We start from the raw sequence: 7,809 nt of genomic DNA, 5'->3' as shown, positions 1-7,809 counted from the left end.
CCCCCCCCTTTTTTTTTTTTTTTTTTTTTTTTGAGATGGAGTCTCGCTGTGTCACCCAGGCTGGAGTGCAGTGGCATGATCTCGGCTCACTTCAACCTCTGCCTCTCAGGTTCAAGTGATTCTCCTGACTCAGCCTCCTGAGTAGCTGGGACTACAGGCATGTGTCACCACGCTGACTAATTTTTGGTATTTTTTTTAGTAGAGTTGGGGTTTCACCATGTTAGCCAGGATGGTCTCCATCTCCTGACCTCGTGATCTGCCCGCATTGGCCTTCCTAAGTGCTGGGATTACAGGCGTGAGCCACCGCCCTCGGTCTAATTTGCCACTTTTATCTGACTAAGATACCTTAACTTTTTCCTTGGATTATTGATATAGTGAAATGATTAGAGCAGGGTTTTGAAGCCAGAGAGATTTGGGTTCATATCCTGGTGTGGGCTGTAGATTTTGGGGGCAGTGGACTTAAATCCTCTGACTTTCCAGTTACTTTTATTTATTTTGTTTTTACTTTTTGAGATGGAGTCTCCCTCTGCCATCCGGGCTGGAGAGCAGCGGTGCGATCTCGGCTCCCTGCAAACTCTGCCCCTAGGGTTCACGCCATTCTCCTGCCTCAGCCTCCCGAGTAGCTGGGACTACAGGCGCCCACCACCACGCCTGGCTAATTCATTTTTGTATTTTTAGTAGAGACGGGGTTTCACCGTGTTAGCCAGGGTGATCTCGATCTCCTGACCTCGCGATCCGCCCTCCTCAGCCTCCCAAAGTGCTGGGATTACAGACAGGCCTGAGCCACCGCGCCCGGCATCCAGTGACTTTTAAGTGGGTAAAATAACCCTTACTTTGGGGAATGTTGCAAAGATTAGAGAGGATGTATGTAAAATGTTTACCTATTCCAGTGCTTGCTATGTAGTAGACGAATTCTAACATTACACTGAGCCATTTTGCCCACTGTGGATTTAGAATAGAAAAGTATATTCATACATTAGAATTGAGCACCTAGAGGTAAGTGACGCTAGCCCTGTGGAAACCTTCAATGCCAAAATGGCATGTAGGACTAGATAGACGAATGTCACCTGTCCCTGTCTATTAAAACTCACTGTATTGGGCCGAGGACATCGCTTGGCGGATGAGTAAGCCTCACCCATCTGGACAGCAGCATTTATACTTCAACGTTACTTTTATCTTCATATTTGCTGCTTGTTGTTATTTATGTGGTAACGAGCATGAATGATTCACATACACACATACATATTCTCTGTCTTCCTGTGAAATATTACACCAAGGAGAAAACACCATTGTGAAGTTAGTGACAGTAAAGTAGCCCCAGACACAGTGCTCTTCAGTGGAAACACGGGAAGTTTACGGAAGAAGCTCTGTGTCATAGTGATAGCCGTAAACTTTGGAATATGCAAAGATCTTGAAGTGTATCTCTCACCTATACCAGGGATTTTGGTACAGTAGATAATTGCATTTTGAGCTTATGAGAACTGGTAGCATTGGATTATTTCACTTTATGTCTATCACTGCATTCATGGGGTATTTTCAGATTTCATGTCAAGGCTCCATTTGGTTCAGATGGTACAATTGTCTGCCATGTTGAAATAGGTGGCAATGCAAATTAATATTATCCTGAAACAAGACTTTATTTTTTTTATTTTTAAAATTTTTAAAAACTATAGTTTAAGTTCTGGGATACATGTGCAGAACGTGCAGGTTTATTACACAGGTATACATGTGCCATGGTGGTTTGCTGCACCTATCAAACTGCCATCTAGGTTTTTTTTTTTTTTTTGAGACGGAGTCTCGCTCTGTCGCCCAGGCTGGAGTGCAGTGGCGCGATCTCGGCTCACTGCAAGCTCCGCCTCCCGGGTTCACGCCATTCTCCTGCCTCAGCCTCCCGAGTAGCTGGGACCACAGGCGCCCGCCACCTCGCCCGGCTAGTTTTTTTTTTTTTCTATTTTTTAGTAGAGACGGGGTTTCACCGTGTTCGCCAGGATGGTCTCGATCTCCTGACCTCGTGATCCGCCCGTCTCAGCCTCCCAAAGTGCTGGGATTACAGGCTTGAGCCACCGCGCCCGGCCTGCCATCTAGGTTTTAAGCCCTTCATGCATTAAGTATTTGTCCTAATGCTATCCCTCCCCTTGCGCACCGTCCCCTGACAGGCCCTGGTGTGTGATGTTCCCCTCCCTGTGTCCATGTGTTCTCATTGTTCAACTCCCACTCATGAGTGAGAACATGCGGTGTTTGGTTTTCTGTTCCTGTGTTAGTTTGCCGAGATGATGGTTTCCAGCTTCATCCATGTCCCCGAAAATGACATGAACTCATTCCTTTTTACGGCTGCCTAGTATTCCATGGGGTACATGTGCCATGTTTTCTTTATCCAGTCTATCCTTGATGGGCATTTGGGTTGGTTCCAAGTTTTTGCTATTGTAAATAGTGTTGCAATAAACATATGTGCACGTGTGTCTTTATAGTAGAATGATTTACAATTCTTTGGGTACATACCTAGTAATGGGATTGCTGGGTCAAACGGTATTTCTGGTTCTAAAAGTCTTAAAATATCCTCTAAAGCAGATTTCAAAATACAACATCCATGAATCCACAGGAGACCTGCTCACAGACAGCATCTGTAATTTACAGGAAGATGACCCTGACACTGGCTTAACCATGCATTTAGCACACCACAGTTACGGTGAAAATCCAATTTTGTGCCAAAAGTGGGAAATAAATGGAGGCCAAAGTGTTTGCTTTAGGAGACTTTATTTGATTCATGTAAAGAGAAAATGGTTTTATTACATGTAAAATAAGATTTAAAGTGGTCACTGTGAGGAATCGCCACACTGTCTTCCACGATGATTGAACTAATTTACACTCCCACCAACGGTGTAAAAGCATGCCTGTATCTCCACATCCTTTCCAGCATCTGTTGTTTCCTGACTTATTAATGATCCCCATTCTAACTGGCATGAGATGGTATCTCATTGTGGTTTTGATTTGCATTTCTCTAATGAGCAGTGATGATGAGCTTTTTTTCATGTGTTTGTTGACTGCATAAATATCTTCTTTTGAGAAGTGTCTGTTCATATCTTTCACCCTCTTTTTGTTGGGTTTTTCTTTCTTGTAAATTTGTTTAAATTCTTTGAGGATTCTGGATATTAGACGTTTGTAGATGGATAGATTGCAAACATTTTCTCCCATTCCATTGGTTGCCTGTTCACTCTGATGATAGTTTTTTGGCTGTGCAGAAGCCCTTTAGTTTAAGTTTTATTTTAATATTTGTGTAATAATGTCCAGTTTTATCAAGCAGAATGATCTACATAGGAGCTTTTATGCAGAACTCATTGTTCTTCACTTAGAGCTTGTTAGTCCCGTAGTAAAGTCAAATCCATCTCCAGTTGCTACGTGCCTTTGTTACACAGTTAAACTTGAGTTGGAGATGCTCTGCCGGAGGGAGGAATTTTCACTCCCCAGATGTGTTTGTGTAATATAATGTATTTTTCCCCTTTCCCCTGTGGAAACTTTGTGGAAGATTATTTCAGTGTTAACCCTGATGGATATTTTAGTAATCGAACAAGTGTCTGTTACTCCTTTATTCATTTATTTATCAAACACTTATTGGGTGCCTTCTGGGTGCCAGACACTGCACTAGACTCTGGGGAGTCAAAGATGAATCACACTTAGTCTCTACCCCCTGGGAATTCATTCTGGTGAGAGAAATTGTAAACAAACCATTATGATCCTATGGGATAGTTTTTACAGTATGACATGAGATAATGTGTGTGAAAAACTTTGTAAGCTTTACACATTTAAGATTTTTTTCTCCAGTGCATAGCATGATGTCTGATATATTTTAACTGCTCTTTATACCCTTGAATGAACCGGTGAAGGGCCAAGAGTTATGAGAGTATAATACTAGAGTGGAGACGGATTCGTTCTGCCTGATGGACAGGTGGGATGCAGAGGCTTCTAAGAATATCACTTTTGAACCGGACTTGGAAATATAAGTTGTTTATTTTAAGAATCAAGAAAAGAGATTCTGGGGGGGCAGCTGTCAGTCGTTAAAGTGCCTTGATTAAGATGAACCACATATCTACAGGATTATACAGTTTACAAGACGCTTCTGTTTACCATATAGCTTTTGAGCCTTATGACAGGTGCATGAGGTGAGTTCATACAACCAAGAGAAGCCTTGACCAGAACCTGGGTGCTAGGGTGTAAGAGACAGCATCTGGCCAGTTTATTCTGTACAGTTTCACGAATGTTATGATTGCTAATATTATTGTATTTCAATTTCTGAAAGCATGGTTTTCTGAGTTACAAGTATATGAAAGACAAATGTATACATGTAAGAAAATGTATAGGTTTGTTTTTTGTTTTTTTCTTTTTCTTTTTCTTTTTTTTTTTTTTTTTTTGAGAGAGAGTCTCGCTCGGTCCCAGGCTGAGTGCAGTGGTGCGATCTTGGCGCACTGTAATCTCTGCCTCTGAGGTTCAAGTTATTTTCCTGCCTCAGCCTCCCAAGGAGCTGGGATTACAGGTGTGCACCACCATGCCTGCCTAATTTTTGTATTTTTAGTAGAGAGGGGGTTTCACCATGTTGGCCAGGCTGGCTTCGAACTCCTGACCTCATGATCTGCCAGCCTCGACCTCCCAAAGTGATGGGATTTTAGACGTGAGCCACCGCGCCCAGTCATAATTTCCTTTTTATTTCTGTAAAGCAGGTTAGCTTGTATTGATACATGAGGAGGTTTTTCCCAGAGGTTTCAGAAACAAGCTAGAAAATGCTTCCATAATATTTCATAGATTCTTTATGATTCAAGCAGTGTTTCAGGATTTTCAGTCCATTTAAAGCATTTATCTAACGAACACTAAGTAGAAACTATGAGCTCTACCTTCTCTTGTAAGATTTCTTTTTCTGTTATAGTTGAGCAACTTTGTTGACATTTTTATTTTTATTTTTATTTATTATTATTATTATTTTGAGACGCAGTCTCCCTCTGTCACCCAGGCTGGAGTGCAGTAGTGCGATCTCAGCTTACTGCAAACTCCGCCTCCCGGGTTCATGCCATTCTCCTGCCTCAGCCTCCCGAGTAGCTGGTACTACAGGGGCCCGCCACCACGCCCAGCTAGTTTTTTTTGTAGTTTTAGTAGAGACGGGGTTTCACCATGTTAGCCAGGATGGTCTTGATGACCTGACCTCGTGATCCACCCACCTCGACCTCCGAAAGTGCTGGGATTACAGGTGTGACCCACCATGTCTGGCCCAGTTGTAGCTCTTATGTTTAGATCTTTGATCCATTTTGAGTCAATTTTTGTGTGTGGTGTAAGCTAAGTGTCCACCTACATTCTTTTGCATGTAGATAATCCAGTTTTCCCAGCATTATTTGTTGAAAAGACTCTTTCCCACGGAATGATCCTGGCACTTTTTTGAAAATCACTTCACCACATAAGCAAGAGTTTATTTCTGAACTCTCTGTTCTCTTTCAGTGCTCTGTGTTTCTGCCAATACAACACTGTTTTTTATTTTATTTATTTATTTTTTTGAGGTGGAGTTTCACTCTTGTTGCCCAGGTTGGAGTGTAGTGGCCTCATTTTGACTCACTGCAACCTCTGCCTCCTGGGTTCAAGCGATTCTCCTGCCTCAGCCTCCCGAGTAGCTGAGATTACAGGCATGCGCCACCACGCCCAGCTGATTTGGTATTTTTGGTACAGATGGGGTTTCTCCATGTGGGTCAGGCTGGTCTTGAACTCTCGACCTCAGGTACCTGGTGCTTCCTATTGCACCATCTTCCCAGAATCCTCTTCCTTCCTCTTGTGCTTTTATAGCCTCGCCTGCTTTCCTCCTGCTGCCAGACTTAGTCATAACCACTAATATATTCTTCATTTTGGTAATTTTGTTATCTCAAGGATGTTATATAAATGGGATGATAGAAGTTGTAATTTTCTGGAGGCCAGGTGCGTGGCTTAGGCCTGTAATCCCAGCATATTGGGAGGCTGAGGCGGGTGGGTCACCTGAGCTCAGGAGTTCGAAACCATCCTGGCCAACATGGTGAAACCCTGTCTCTACTGAAAATACAAAAATTAGCCAGCTGTGGTGGTGCTCACCTGAAATCCCAGCCGCTTGGGAGGCTGAGACATGAGAATTGCTCGAATCCAGGAGGCAGAGGTTGCAGTGAGCTGAGATTGTGCCTCTGCACTCCACCCTGGGTGGCAGAGTGAGACTCAGTCTAAAAACAAAACAAAACAACATGTAACTTTCTGGGATTGAGTTTTTTACACTAGGTTTAATTCCTCGGAGATTCCTCCAGGTTGTTGCTTAATGTTTGTTACAGTTATACTGCATTTTGTTTAATTACTTATTTGCTGAAAGATAATCTCAGTTATTTCCACTTGTAGGTTATTGTGAATAAAACTGTTATAAACATTACACAGGTTTTCATGTGAACATAAGTCTTCATTTAGTAATTTTGATAGGTGGGTAGTGATCTCTCATTGTGTATTATTATTATTATTATTATTATTATTTTTGAGACAGGGTCTTGCTCTGTTACCTAGGCTTTGAAGGGCAGTGTTGTGATCATGGCTCATTGCCACCTTAACCCTCTGAGTAGCTGGGACTATGGGTGTGTGCCACTATACCCAGCCAGTGTTTTTTAAAATACATTTCTGAGGAGATGGGGTCTTGCTATGTTGCTCAGGCCGGTTTAGAACTTCTGAGCTCAAGCCATGCTCCAGACTGGTCTCCTAAAGTGCTGGGATTACAGGCCACTACACATGCCTCATGGTGTTTTTAATATGTATTTACTTAGTGGCTAATGATATTGACCATCTTTTCAGGTGCTTATTTGGTATCTTTTTTAAAAAAAACATGGAACACTTTAAGAATTTTCATCTCATCACTTTTCAGGGAGCATGCTAATCTTCTCTGTATTGATTCAATTTTGGTATATGTGCTGCTGAGACAAGCAAACTAGTACCTTTATATATCCTCTGTTCATCACTTTTGGCTATTTTCTTTTTCTTTTTTTGATACAGAGTCTCCCTGTCTCTACTAAAAATAAATACAAAAATTAGCCGGGCATGGTGGCACATGCCTGTAGTCTCCGCTACTTGGGAAGCTGAGGCGGGAGAATTGCTTGAACCCAGGTAGCAGAGGTTGCAGTGAGCTGAGATCGCACCACTGTACTCCAGCCTGAGCGACAGAGTGAGACTGTATGAAGAAAAAAAAAACAGTATTCTACTCTTGGTGGGTGCAATGTTCTGTTAATGTCCATGGATGCAGTTAGTTCATGGGGTTGAATTAAATATTCTTGCTGTGAATATATGTGTAGTTTTAACAGTTGTTACAGGGAAATATTGAAGTCTCTCTAGTGGATCTATGCATTTCTCCATTCTGTGCCATCAGGTTTTCTTTCACATATTTTGTAGTCTTGTTTTTTGGTGCATACACATTTAGGAATGTTATGTCCTATTGGTGGATTGACCCTTCTCTCAATAAATAATTTCCTTCTTAGTCTCTAGTACTTTTTCTTTGTTCTGAAGTATACTGTTTCTGATATTGTCATCCAGCATTTCTTTAATTAATGTTTGCATCATATACCTTTTTAATTTTTTCTTTGCTTTCAACCTGCTTAGATTGTTATATTCGAAGTAAATTTCTTGTACACAAAATAGTGTTGGCCGGGCGCGGTGGCTCAAGCCTGTAATCCCAGCACTTTGGGAGGCCGAGACGGGCGGATCACGAGGTCAGGAGATCGAGACCTTCCTGGCTAACACAGTGAAACCCCGTCTCTACTAAAAAAATACAAAAAACTAGCC

At 42.1% G+C, this 7,809-nt stretch overlaps 1 non-coding gene across 1 annotated transcript; it reads right to left on the bottom strand.

Moving 5' to 3' along the window:
- Positions 1–6,853: 6,853 nt before the first annotated feature.
- On the bottom strand, positions 6,854–6,960 carry LOC112610419. The gene has a single exon (XR_003116329.1). It is a non-coding gene; the product is annotated as a U6 spliceosomal RNA (small nuclear RNA).
- Positions 6,961–7,809: the final 849 nt, after the last annotated feature.

This window comes from Theropithecus gelada, chromosome 16 (assembly GCF_003255815.1).
Source record: "Theropithecus gelada isolate Dixy chromosome 16, Tgel_1.0, whole genome shotgun sequence".
Classification (NCBI taxonomy): domain Eukaryota; kingdom Metazoa; phylum Chordata; class Mammalia; order Primates; family Cercopithecidae; genus Theropithecus; species Theropithecus gelada.
Note: the sequence above shows the minus strand (reverse complement) of the source record. Positions and strands in the feature narration are given on the sequence as shown.